Below are 14,632 nucleotides of genomic sequence, written 5' to 3'. Positions count from 1 at the left end.
TGTTGATTCAAGTATTGTTTCTTTCATAGTTCACTTGGCCATTGCATGTAGTACTATGTGGACATTTTCACCTAGTCAACAATACTTGGTCAACTCATGTTTTTCCTTTGTATCATATTTTACAGGTTTCCCAAGCCTATTTTGATAACTACAAATTCAAAGTACAAGTTAAATAGAAAACAACTATCTGGTATGTCTAAACCATGTCTTATCAATTACCAATTTATTTCCCACCTCTCTATTGACTTTGTTAAAATCTAATTCTTATCTTTGCTTTAATGTTTTACATACTAATTTTTATGCCTTTCCTTGCTGATAGAATAAAACTAATTACATTTGCAAAATTTGGATTTGTAAAAAAAATTTGTACTCTTATATAATATAATTTCTAAATATATTTTCCATTCAATATCTTGTTAGATTTCCTGTAAGATATCAATTCTAATAACATGTAACAATTAATCATCTGTATAATATATAATTAAATGTAATTATCATATTCAATATACAAGACTAAAGTCTATTTTTCACTCAAGTTCATTCACTCCATTTTTAATGGCTGTCAGGTCATGGAAGTCATCTTCCATGGAGTCCAAATATGGCCTAATTACACTAGACTACTAAAACATAGGAAGTCGTGGTGTTTCAACTATGTTAAAATCACCTGCTTAAAATTTATGTAATATGTTCCATTCATTGTCATGAAATTTAGCACAGATATCATGGTTCATGAATATAAATCCATGTGCTCATTTTAAATGTTGACAATAACATTGCACACTGCATATAGATGTCTATATACAATTACAAACACATATTTCAGCACGTTGTTTATTTGACATGTTTGCTCAAAATAACTTGTACACAATGGATTACGTACCTAGTGCAAGGATTCATTTGAAGTTGCATAACAACCTTTCACAACTGATGAAAGTGTACTAATACATAATTCAAATACAAATGATGCAGGACAATAGTGCTTTACAAGCCTAAATTTTCTACTCGAACTTGAAGTTGATATTGGAAATACACTCTTCATTTTTGCAACTGCACAAGTGATTCTTGTACAACGAAATGCTTTTACTTGAAATAATAATACTATTTGAAATATGCATTCTCCTCCTTATCTATTTTTCACTGCAAGAAACATCCTTTTCCATGTTACTCATGGCATTCAGTGTAATACTCTTTTATGTAATTTTGTGCATAATTGAGTAAGCCATGAACTTTCAAGAAAAGTGAAAGTAAAATGGGGGAAAAATATGCTTCAGGACCAAAAAATCAAGTTATCAAAAAAGTAGACATATAGTTTGACCATTACTTGCAATGACAATCCATAGAATTATAGTAACTGCCCTAGGATTTTATCCACAAAAGCTAAGAGTTGACTAGTGATTTTATATGTTGCAAGTTCAGGTTCAGGAGGTAGATACATTGCTTTCATTCAAGATCTTCTTTTTTCAGTCAACTAGTATAGCAGGGAGCAACCATGTTTTGATTAACTACATGGTGAACATTTCTATGGATTGAATTATCATATTAAGAAATGTTTTGGCTTAATTTAGACTTTAAAAATGGAATTTAGTTACTCAAATTTGTGCTAAGGCATTTGGCTTTTCAACAATATGATTATGTTCACTTGCTTCCTTCAGTTCAATTATCATGCAATTTACAAGTGTCTATGCACATCAAATATTTTGAAATACTGAACCTTCTCACTATGATTTTTTGGACTAAGATGTGATAAAATGAGAATATGGTTAAGATGGAGTAGACGTGTATAGTCAAATTACATGATTTATATAGGTTTGTACAAAGTTGCTGGTGAATTGCACAATTACTTTCGGCAGAAACTTGTAATGACAGTAATGCTTACTTGTTGCAAAGATTCACCTGTGCACACCAAGGTTAAGTAGTCTACTGTTGTATAAATGCCCAACTACAAATTGAAATTGATTTCATTGTTAGTGAGATTCATGGATTTAAATTACATATAATTGATGATCGATTTTGGGAAATTGCATAAATCTTGTATTTCCACAAATCAAGTTCAAGATTTTATGGAGGGAGAGCTCTTTGTACCTTTTTCACATGCTATTTAATTTACACAGCTCTTTTTAGCAAGAACCAACAAGTGATATATGGAATTGAAAGCTAGTCATTTGATCTTTTTTTTTGGCTTTACATCCCTCTATAATTGGCCACTCGAAATGCTGGATCTCAGAGTTATCAACTTTAGGCCAAGTATTATTTCAAAAAAGGGTTCCCAGCTTCTTTCCCTTTGAATTATCTCCCCTTAATGCATATTTTAGATGTCATGCTAACAATGGTTAGATTTAGAAATTGGGTTTCCCCTTTCTATCCTTGATATGTTCTTCCTTTAATTATATTCTATGCTACTTGCTTTTGGAAGCACAAACAAAGTAACTAAATCATAACATCTTAGAAGCCCTGCAATTGCAAACGAGACTGAATATTGAAACCATCGATCACAAAAGCTTGGGCTCAAATGCATTTATTACTTTTTAGTTTCTATTTATAATAAGTGGTCTAAAAATATAAATCTATTAGGATATGTTCATGTCATCAATGTTGTTTAAATAGTTCTATTTAAGTTTTATGTCATTGGAAAGGCATTGTCATAATTATGGATTTTCTATGACTCTCTCCAATAAACTGTTGATTTTCAATTCTTTGCATTTATCTTTCTTACTATTTGTATTTCCCTTGATGTACTATTCTTTGAGTAATTTGCAAGAAATGACTACGGAATTGTGTTTATAAGATGCATTTCGTGACTATTTGTGCTTGATGTTAAGAAGAAAAGAATTATATTTGAATTTGAAAAAAGAGCTTGTAGGAATATCATAAATGCAATGAAAAGAAGTGACTTGTAAAAATTAAATTTAAAACTAAAGAATACCGCAAAATGAAATTTTAAGATCCAATTCTATATGCTTATCTAAATTATTTCTACAGTAACTATATTTTATTGATTTCCTATTAAATTAAAAAAGAATTTTATTTTGGATTGTCCCTTCTAAATACAACACAAGATACCTTTTGTTTCATGTCAAATTGAAAACTATTGCTACAAAAGATGTATGATTACTACAAAAGATTACATGGGTCTAGGCAATAATATGCGATCACAAAAAGATAAGAGAAAAGAAATTGTATATGCATAAATGACAATGTGTATTAAAAAATAGGCTCCCATAAATTGTACATATCTTGCCTCTAATTGAAAAATTGAGCATGTTAGTTTAGAGTTAGCAAAATATTTAGTTAATAAACTATTTATTTTGTGAAACTTATGCCAAATTCATATTTCAAAATTTGACAGTAATTTCAATTTCTTCAAATGCAGGTCAATTAGTAATTGAATTTTAGAAAAGTTGTTCTATTTTTCATCAAATCTATGTATCATGTAATAGTTACAATTCCAAATACACCCACCTACACAGCCACACACAAATGAACAAAGTTCACAAACTTACAAGTCATCATATAAACAACTGTCACATCCAATCTACTCAAGACAATTCTATGATAAATCAATACAATTGAAACTTTACACTTGTTACAGGAACATGGAAATGGATAAATATAATAGACAATCTCATTTACAAAAATGTGATATTGATAAAAGTCTTGAAGAACATGGTTTATCTAAGTTTTCTGACTTCAAATACAATGTTGGTGATTGTTTGTTTGATTCATTTGCATTTTTACTCAAATTTCAGCTCACCTTAACTGAAATACGTAAGGAGTAATAAATTTCTTCATCAGTTGCCTTCGTAATTTTGATCAAGAGGCTATGGACTCTTTTAATCTTGAATTGAATCCAGAAACATTGAAAGAGCTACATAATATAGCTAATCGCAACATTTATTTACAAAGAATGCAATTATCTGCAAATGCAACTATGTCAAAAGAACATCAAGGTTTATGGGGTGACATATTTTGCATTAATTGGCTCTCTAAGTGGCTAAACATTCGCATTTGTGTTTGGTCATCAACTTCTGGAAAATGATATCTTAATTTCAACAACTTAGTTTCCTCTGCTACATACAACATCCTATTCCATGATGAAAATCCTCTATGTGGCCATTTTAAGCCATTGGTTGCCACAAGGACAAAAAACAAAGATAAGGCAACCATGAACTTGCATCAAGTAAAAAAATTCATTAGAGAGAAAAGTTAGATACAATTCAATGACATAAATAGGAAAAGAAAAAGTGAATTTGCTAATGTCAAAAATCTTGAAAACAAAAACTTGCATGCAATAAAAAAACTCATTAGAGGTCAACCTAAAAAAATGGAATAGACTACAAGAAACAATAATAACTATAGGGCCTCTCAAAAAATCAATCAAGTTAACAAGAAGTTTGAGACACAGACAACTACCACAGTCACAAGGAGAACAAGATAAAAAAAAAAGAACATCACACAAGTGCAATAATATTTATCTCAATTTTAGAAAAGATATAAAACATCTTAAACAAAGTCATAAAGTTACATATTACAACTTAACAAATCATAACATCATGTTTTGTAGCACCAACATATGTAAAACATGCGCAAATGCATTAACTAGAAATACAATCCCTAAATATGTTGTTCCTGTCAATATTAGCAAAAATACTCCGCTAAATAGTGTACAAAATTTGACTCAACTAGAAGAGCGCTTAGTGTCATTAAGAATTGCATTTGGACAAATATGGCAACTAGGACACAAAAATTCACAACTAGGCTTAATTGGTTCCATTATAAATGTTCCAGTCAACATAGACATAGTACAAAGTGCTCTACCACTGTCATTGTCAAACACATCAACTATTGTTGTCTCACTCAAAAGACGTTTGCAATATAAGAATGCTTTCCAAAAAGGTATGGTGCGACCAAATATTGTGATGCATGCTTTGCTTGATTTGGCTAAGATGACACTTTATAAAATGCAAAATGTACAAATAAATGATAAATGGATATAAACATTAGACAACAACATTGATAGTAATGATAATGACACTTTATATTCATCTAATTCAAAAAGTAAAAGCGATGATGAAATTGACAACCCAACAAAAACTTTAATTCATGGATACACAGATTCAAGAAGCATTCAAAACATGCAAGACAAAATCATTGAAATCGCTCCTTCTAAAAAATGTTATCCAATTGGAATTTTGAAAGAAAAATATTCAGAAGAAATGAACTTCCCAACACTCTTCTATGGTGAGCCACGAAGTTCAAACATCACAAACAAATTTACTTATTAGAAATTGGCACAGTGGGAATTATTGCACTATCATCAAGATTTTGCACTACACACAACAAATCTCTTCTTCAAAATAATTAAATTACTCATACATCAAGTAATGTTAACAATGTGGATATGAATAAGAAAAGGTCAGCTAAAAGGAAGAAAATTACTTGCAAAAGATGTCAAACAAAAACCAAACTTAGAAAAAATATTGAAATCTGATATTGGATATGTAGACTTCAAAAGAATACGAATATCACCTGACTACGTAAACCAATTAAAGAAAAATGTTTTCGCAATGATTCGACAACTTGGACCACCTACATTTTTTCTTACTTTTAGCAGTGATCAACAAAATTGGGATCCTTTAGTGACAACTTTGTAATACTTGCATCATTTGCGTCAACAAAGAATGAAACATACTACATCATTTCAATCAAATGACACGAACAATGTTGAACTAGTAAGAAAGCACCTGATTACATGTGCCAGGTATTATAGACATAAGATTAATGCACTAAGGAAACTAATTTTGACAAATAATTCTTCTTTTGGAAAAGTTACTGACTACTTCTTAGTTACAGAATTTCAAAATAGGGGAACTGAGCATGACCATGTGCTCATTTGGATTCAAAATGCCCCGATATACGGAAGACAAAGCAATGACGAAATTGTCAAATTTGTCGATGACCACATAACATGCAACACTGACCACTTGCAATCAGATATAACTAAATTGCAAAAACACCACCACACAAGACAATGCAAGAAATCATTGAAGAAAAAATGCAAATATAATTTTCCAATGCCTCCGCTACCATAGACTATAATTTTGGAGCCATTTTCTGATAATGACATCACAGTAACAATGCCTGCGTCAAAAAATTTTGAAACTTTGGAAAGAAAGCAATTTGACACATTGTACACATTTGAAATGTTCTTAGAAGACTTAAAAACAACCCATACTGAATACATTATTTCACTAAGATCAACGTTACACAAACCAACTCTGTTTCTAAAGAGAAAACCTTCAGAGATATACAACAATAGTTTCTGTAGACAAATACCAGAGCTATGGAGAGCAAACACATATGCTCAATTTGTTTTAAATGCCTATGCTGCAGCAATGTACTGTAGTTCGTAGATGGAAAAAGTAGACAAGTCTATGACACATTCTTTCAAAAGAATACGAGATGATCATGAAAGAGAAAATATAGATACAATAGGGATGATAAGAAAACTAGGAAATGCTTTATTAAACTTGTAGCAAATGTCAGCACAACAAGTTGCTCACTTAGTTCTATCACTTCCACTTAATAAAAGTTCACGCAGATGTATTTTCATTGACACAAGACCAGATAATGAATGCATCTTCATTCTAAAACCAGTTACTCAAATTAACCAAGAACCAAATGAATCAGAAAATGTAATATCAAAATCCCTCATCGACCACTACATAAATCGATCGACAAGTATCTCTCACATATGTTTAGCTGATTTTGTCTCAAAATATAATATTAGAGCAATGCAAAATAAAACAAAACAAAAAGAAACCATAATACGATTCATCAATTACAATAAACATATTGATATTGAAAATTACTATAGAGAACAACTACTTCTCTTTGTACCATTCATAGAACATGAATTTCATCTCAAACAAAATTTTACATCTTGGGAATCAGCATTCACGCATCATAAAGCTACAATTAAAGAAAATCAAGCAAAATTCTTTTTCAAAAACACCCTTGCATGGGGAGACATCGATACAGAAGCTAATGAAATAAATATGCAAACAATAAAAAAAACTAACAACAACCAAAGAACACAAAACTATAGCCCCCATGAAGAATATGACATTGCAACAAGATTAAATACAAAAATAATAAACACAACATATTCAAACTTTGAAGTGGCAAAGCATCCACAAATACTCAATAATGCTGATTACTTCAAACTTAGACAAAATCTTAGCAAAGAGCAACAATAAATAGTTAAAGACATTGTTATGAAGAAAATAAAAAATGACAGAACTCCAATTAACCTATTCCTCACTGGAGGTGCTGGCGCAGGAAAAACATTTATAGCAAAGGCCATCTACCAAACACTATTGCGCATCTATAACAACAATATAGACAATGATCCCGACAAACCAAAAGCATTAGTTACAGCTTATACAGGAAAAGTAGCATACAATATTGGTAGTGCAACAATACATTCAACATTACATATTCCTTTTAACAAATCTGATTTTTTACCATTACATAGTGACACACTTGACAAAATGTCAAAACATTACAGTCAACTTAGACTTATCTTGATTGACAAAATATCCTTACTGGGTTCATCATTCCTACGTTTCATAGATAGACGACTACGAGAAATTATGCACACACCTACAACTTATTTTGGAAACCTTGATACAATTTTTTGCTGTGACCTATATCAAGCACAACCAGTACTAGACTCCAATGAATTTGAAAGTAGGCCTACAGACAAAGACCTATTGCCATACAACTTTTGGAAAGACAATGTGAAATGTTACACTTTACATGTCACCATGCGCCAAAAAAATGAAAAATTCATTCAGATATTAAACAAAATTCGCAAGGCCAAACAAACTTTAGAAGATATAGATTATCTCAACTACCATTGTCTTAGACCAATACCAATTGACCCAACACTCCATTTCTTTTTTACAGGAAAATCGATGTAGATGCTCACAATAACAAAATGCTTAGAATTATGGGCAGACAAATCATTGTTCTAAAGTCCATTGATGAATATGAGAACAACATTGATGGTATACGACTCTACTCCAATACAACTACTCTACCAACTGAAATACAACTAAAACAAAATATGCTCATAGAATTATATTCAGGAAATTATAATACAAGTGATGGCTTAGTAAATGGTTCGGATGGTATCTTCAAACAATACACCAAAAATGACAATTTCGACATTGTGTGGATTGAGTTTAATGATCCTAATGTTGGTCATCAACAAAAAAAGAAATATGCAACATACTATAACCGATGGATTCAAAAACATTGGATCCCTATTCTACGCATCTCAAGACCAATTCAAAAAATATCAACTAACAAGAAAATAACTATCAAAAAATAATTTCCCATACAACTAACATCTGCACGCACAATTCATAGATCACAAGGCCTAACAATGAATGCATTAGCTTTTGATCCTACAGCTATACGACAACATGGAATAACATACACAGCATTGTCACGTACAAAAACAATAGAAAACTTATTCTTTATCAAACCTCTAAGTCCCAAATATTTTCGAGTAAAAAACAAAATAAATATAGAAATGGATCGCTTACAACAAAATGCATCTTGGCACCTTGACATTGCTCCTACATGTCCACAATCAACTCCACATTTTCTCTTATGCACATTAAATAGACGAAGTCTATATGCCCACGAACCTGATCTACTCAATGACTTTGAAATTATGTCATCTGATGTACTATGCTTACAAGAAGTTCATATTTCCACATTCCAAAATCACATCTTATATGAATTATTCACTGCTCATTCTAACAATGCAATACACGGTGTCATGACAATGATACGAAATCCAATTACAGTAATAAGAAGGAAAAATTATACATCAAAATATGTAGAATCAATAACACTGACCATTTCAAAGTTAAACAATACATTCAACATTTCAAGCATTTACACAAGGCCAAATACTCCCATCATAGAGATTACAAAAGCATTGGACAAGATCACAAACACAATAGACCAAAACATAAACACTTACGTTGTTGGAGACTTCAACATTGACATGACATCTACTAACAAAACTACAAAAGCCTTACTAGCACATATGCAACATCTTCACCTAAACTTTCTACTCGACCACACACATGCCATCAACAAAACACTAATTGATCACATTTGGTCAACTATAACATCTAATATATGCTCTATCCATAGAACAGAGGCATATTGGTCAGACCATTTCCCGATACTACTGCAATTGCATCTAAGACAATAATTTATTTACTTCAACAATCACATGCAAAATGATTTCTAAGATAATTACAATAATCAATCTCATAAAAATTTGCAGGAACCAATGGATGCAAAAAAAAGAACAGGAAAGTCTACACAAACAAGGCAAGAACAATCTACAAAAAGGTATTCTTTGTCACATTACATATGTAACTTCTTCTTCCATGTTTGCATGCATAATAAACTAGTACAACATGCTTATCAGGACAAGGGTTAAAACCAGTGCCCACATCTCTATTGAAGATCTCAATTCAGGCAAGGTGGGAAACACATTTCAAGGAGATATTTTGGTTGTGTACAAAGCCAATCTTGACAAAGTAAACAAAACATGTGAAGTGCTACGTGTAGATCTAACAGACCAAAAAGCAGAAATGACAATAACATTAGCTGTTAATGAATATTTGGTACAACAGTTTGAAGAAAAAATTGTCCCAGGCATGGTTGTTTTTATAGAAGACTTTGACATTCAACCAAGATCAGACTATGAAAGAGGTGATTGTGACTGTATACTTGTGCTGAAAGATTCAAGTACAGTGGAAAAAATCAACAGCATATGCAATCAATACAACTTCATTCCAAATACTACAATCCAATGCCTCCTAAACAGCAGTAGCAATTATCCTATTGGAACTGTTGGTGCATTAGTGGTTGATAAACTGAAACAAGGGAATGTCAACTTCCTAGAAATAAAAGATGGCCAATCAGATGAAGACTATGCACAGGTAACATCAAAAAATGAAAAAAATATAATACAATTAATATAGTCAATAGCACATGAAACTATATATTTTTCATGTAATACTTACATATGTTTATTTGATTGTTGTTTCTACAGTTAGAGATCCACTCCAATTTTCTTCACCATTACATGGCAGCAAAAGACCAACTTGCTCAAAATGAGACACCAACACTACTGTTCAGGAATATTGTTGCAAAGACTGACAGAAAACAAACATTGCGTACAGGCCAATCAACCTTCATTTGCAAGCTGAATGACAAAATAACCCTGCAAATGTTACATGAAATAATGGAAAAAACTACAGAGGTAATATATCTACATTTTTCAAATATAAATAGCTCATGCATTTTGCTACAACTACTACTTACAAAATCTATTTTGCAATAGGTAAATGGTGTGTTGAAAGTCGCAAATCCATTCTCCGTCCCATAAAACGCTTTTTATCCAAACTGTCACCACAGATTTGAAGGATATGGAGTTCTTGACAATGAAACAGCTCACTGTACATCATGTAACTAGAACATCATTTATGTCAACAAGTTACATTTAAAAACAATGTTGATTACTGGAAAAAATAGCAAATCTACTGCTCCATTGATGAGTCAATGATTCATAAATTAATCCCAGCAATCCGCACCCTCAAGTATGAAGAATACATGCGAAACAAATCCAAGGTTGTCTTCACTCTACAACAACTATCCATTGAAGGCCATTTTACACTCACTCAATCAAGTGCAATTGTCCATGTCAATCTAATGTAGACCACTAAGTCAGGTGAAAAGGTATGTAAAAAAATTGAATGAAACAATCATTTGAAAATAGAACTACTTTAATAACATTGAATATCTCAGTCAGAGTTTTCTAACACTTTTTTATGTGGCAATTGTGCAGGCTAAAGAAGAATAGCCAAACTCAAAAATGTGTCACCAAAATGGAGTCTCCTGAATAATGACATCACAACTGTTCAAAAAATAAAAACTATCTATAGCAATTAGATACATAATCACAGTTCACTATCAATAGATTAACTAACATATCACACCAAATTTTGCACCCTCTATCCATCTGATTTGTAAATATAGAAAAAATGAATCAAGTACTAAAACATCAGTACATGATACTTTTGTTAATTCAGATGGAGCTTAAAGACTCATAGTTGTCATTGTAAATTTTGTTATGCTACTCTGTCCTACTCTAGTATCTTTACGTTCTTATGTTCATCTGGCTAAAAGTGGCATCATCCATCTATCTATTTGTGTCTCTGTTTATATATTTATAAAGCTGGCTGAAAAGCAAAATTGGTGATCCACTGAAATCTGAGTTGGGAATGTGGCAATCATTATTTGTTCATCATTTGCTTAGCATCTAGTCATTTGAAAAAAGGCAAAGTAAACAGATCCAGATAGCTATCATTATATTTACATTCTTACTTGGCTACTACAGCTAGATATTTTCTGATTAACTGTGTCTATTAAGTCTTTTTCTCGACGTAGCTCAAAATATTTTGGACCTTGCATTTAACATTACTTGCTATTTTATAGGGGCAAATCAATTGCAACTAGAACTTTTGATTTACATATCACAGAATTTTTATTTAGCTCTGAAAGATTTACCACTATTTACCATTTGCATGCCTGCAGTAGAAAGATTTTCCCATTACATCATGTTAGCACTATGATCAAGGTGATTGCAACTCACTACTTATGTGCCTACATATATCTTCCACATCTGCACTATTTTTTGTGCAACAACAAAGATTGTTAATGCAAAACAAATTGTTATCCTTGTTTTCATTCATTTTGTCATTGGTGAACTCTCTATTTTTCGTGGATAGAAATGAATATGAGGACATGCTCTCTGCTGGGGAAACAAGCTTGGATCTGAGATTTCAAATTGAATACACATTGCTACTTGACTTCAACTATTTTGACAAAGTGCTATCGTTTACTCTTCTGAAACATATGGCCTTATTTTATGGCCAAGTTCTAAAGAGTCATGTCTCATAATTTTTAGCAAGCCTCAAGAAAACTATGTTTCTTTCATTTTCAGTAAAGTATTTCTTATTTTAGAAATATAGAGCTATTAGACCAATTGGATATGATTTTTAGTGATCTTTTCCTATAGTTGGGTCATCTTGTTAGTAGTTTAGCAGTTACTATTGTTAGAGAGTGGTGTTACATGTATGGATCAAGTATCCCTCTTTCTGTAATGGGGTTTGCTATCTGGTCTAAGAGGTCGTCCTCTGGCTAATGTGGTCTCCGATGAACAAATAGAGGAAAATTAAAGATCCATACATGATGCATATCAAGATCAAGAATAGAAAGCTAGTTTTTGGAAAGTTTTTCAAGGAGCCAGTTTCAAGGCCCTCATCAATGTGAAAATAGTTAATATTTAATATTTATTTTTAATAATCTATAAATATAAATTTGTCCGTTTATCATTGCCTACAACAATGAAAAAAACCATTTATTTGAGTTAAAATTACATTATTTTTAACATTGCAACTTTCAAATAAATTAAACTTTAGAAATTTGGAAGCTTCTCATCAGAACCTTCTCAAAATCTGTAAAGGTTTTGCTTCTCATGTATCAAGAAACTTCTATGAAGAGAAACAGTGTCCCCATAATACCATTAAATGATCCAAGAATAACTTTCTCCTCCTCTGAAATCTCATTATTCATAACCAAAGATTCTAGTCTCTTCAAAAGAAAAATCCATAAACAGAGGTTACTAGGTATTTCAGATGCGCAGAGACTATGTGTTATATATATATATATATATAGCAGGTGAGAAAAATCATTTTGACAAACCCAAGTGAATTAATACTTGATGAAATTAGTTTCTTTACTTTTAGAGTTTTGTTGGCTTGCAGATATTCACCATCTCTGCTTCCCTCACCCTAATGGCGATTTTGCTAACTTGTTTCAGAAATTGAAATTGTTTTTTCACATGATTAATTCTATAAAAAAAATTCATTTTCCTTTATTGCATTTATTGCATTAGATTTTAAGGAATATGATATGAAGTACTAAAAAAATGTAATGCATGAGCCTCCAAACCTTTATGAACATAGTTCAACCAAGGGAAATCTTTGGAAGATTCAAAAGCCTCATTGTGAAAGTATTTTGTTTCATAATGTAAATTTGTTTGTATGAGGAAATGTTTAATCATAATTTATATGCATTAAGGGTAGGTCATGGTGAAGTGTAATGTGTCACTTGACACTTGTATTTGTTTATGTGTTGATGACATGTCACCTATAGTGTTGGTCACAAGGTCACTTAATCTTATTCCTTTCCTTTCCTTCAAATTAATGTTTAAGTACACCCACTTGGGAGAGAGTGTTAGGATGGGTCAACATCATGTTGATTTTCGAATTCAAACTTGTCAAGGATTTTAAGGGGCTTAAATGGGATCCTAAAGTGTCATTTTATTGGAAATAAGCCACCCTAATGGTAGTATAACATGTTAGAGGCCTAAATTCAATCATTTTAGTGATTAGCTAACTTAGGGGACCCCTGAAACAATGCCCTCTTGAACTAATTCAAAATTTGGTGTTTTCCTATGAGTGTACCCTAACCATCCTACTTCATCAACTTTCTTATTTTGGAGGGGAAACAATGTAAGAGGAGGAGGCTTGATGTTCCTTGCTAAAATAGTAGTGAGAGGGCCTTATTAGAGGGTCTTGGCCAAATTAGTGGGTTGTTCAACCACTCTCTAAGTTTAGAGATAGTTAGATTTTGGAAGGAGATTAAGGGAGCTCTACTACAACTATCATTACCCTAGCTTGGACCAAGGTTGATGTTGCAAAACTATGCTTCCTTTTCTTTCTTGAGTATTGCAAAATAGATCTACAATTATGAGGAATGTGTCAATGGAGTATGCATTATATTGGGAGTCCATGCATTATGGAGTTTTGATAATGTGTTGTGGCAATGTGAAAGAGTCTCATGTTTTTGAAGATTTCTTGTTTTTCCTCATTGATTTGTTTCTTGTTTGGATTGGAATGTGAATGTGATCATGGGTGTGAGTGCCTCACTCACCCTTTGGGAAGGGAAGAGAAGTCCAGGGTAAAGGGCATAGTTTGGCTTTATGATCACATTTTTTGGGATGAGTACGTTGTCTAGATTTAAGCTTATACAAATTGATAATTAAGATCACATTTTTTTGGTATGGGTAGTTGGGTATATACAGCTAATTTGATTTGATAGAAATATGCTCCTCTGTTTTGTTATCTAAGCCAATTTTTAAATTAAAATAATTAAAAGTTGATTTATGTATAGCTTCTATATACATAGTCTTGGGTGATTTTGATTGGATGGAGAGATAATTCTCTGTTTTGTTATCTAAGACCTTTTTAAAAAATAGATAATTGAATAAAGCTGATGCATGGATAGCTTGTATATCTCTTGTGTGTGTATTTTCCCTAGTATGTAAGATAATTAAATGATAGAGACTTATGTATAGCTTCTGTATGTACACTTATCTCCTCGTATCTAGGTTAAATTTCATTGAAATAAATAGTTAAACAGCTGATACATGTATAGTTGTATGGACATATATAATAAATAGTTAAAGAAA

This window comes from Cupressus sempervirens, chromosome 6, assembly GCF_028749045.1.
Source record: "Cupressus sempervirens isolate cs-2001-9-10 chromosome 6, ASM2874904v1, whole genome shotgun sequence".
NCBI lineage: Eukaryota > Viridiplantae > Streptophyta > Pinopsida > Cupressales > Cupressaceae > Cupressus > Cupressus sempervirens.
This window is presented reverse-complemented; position numbering follows the sequence as displayed.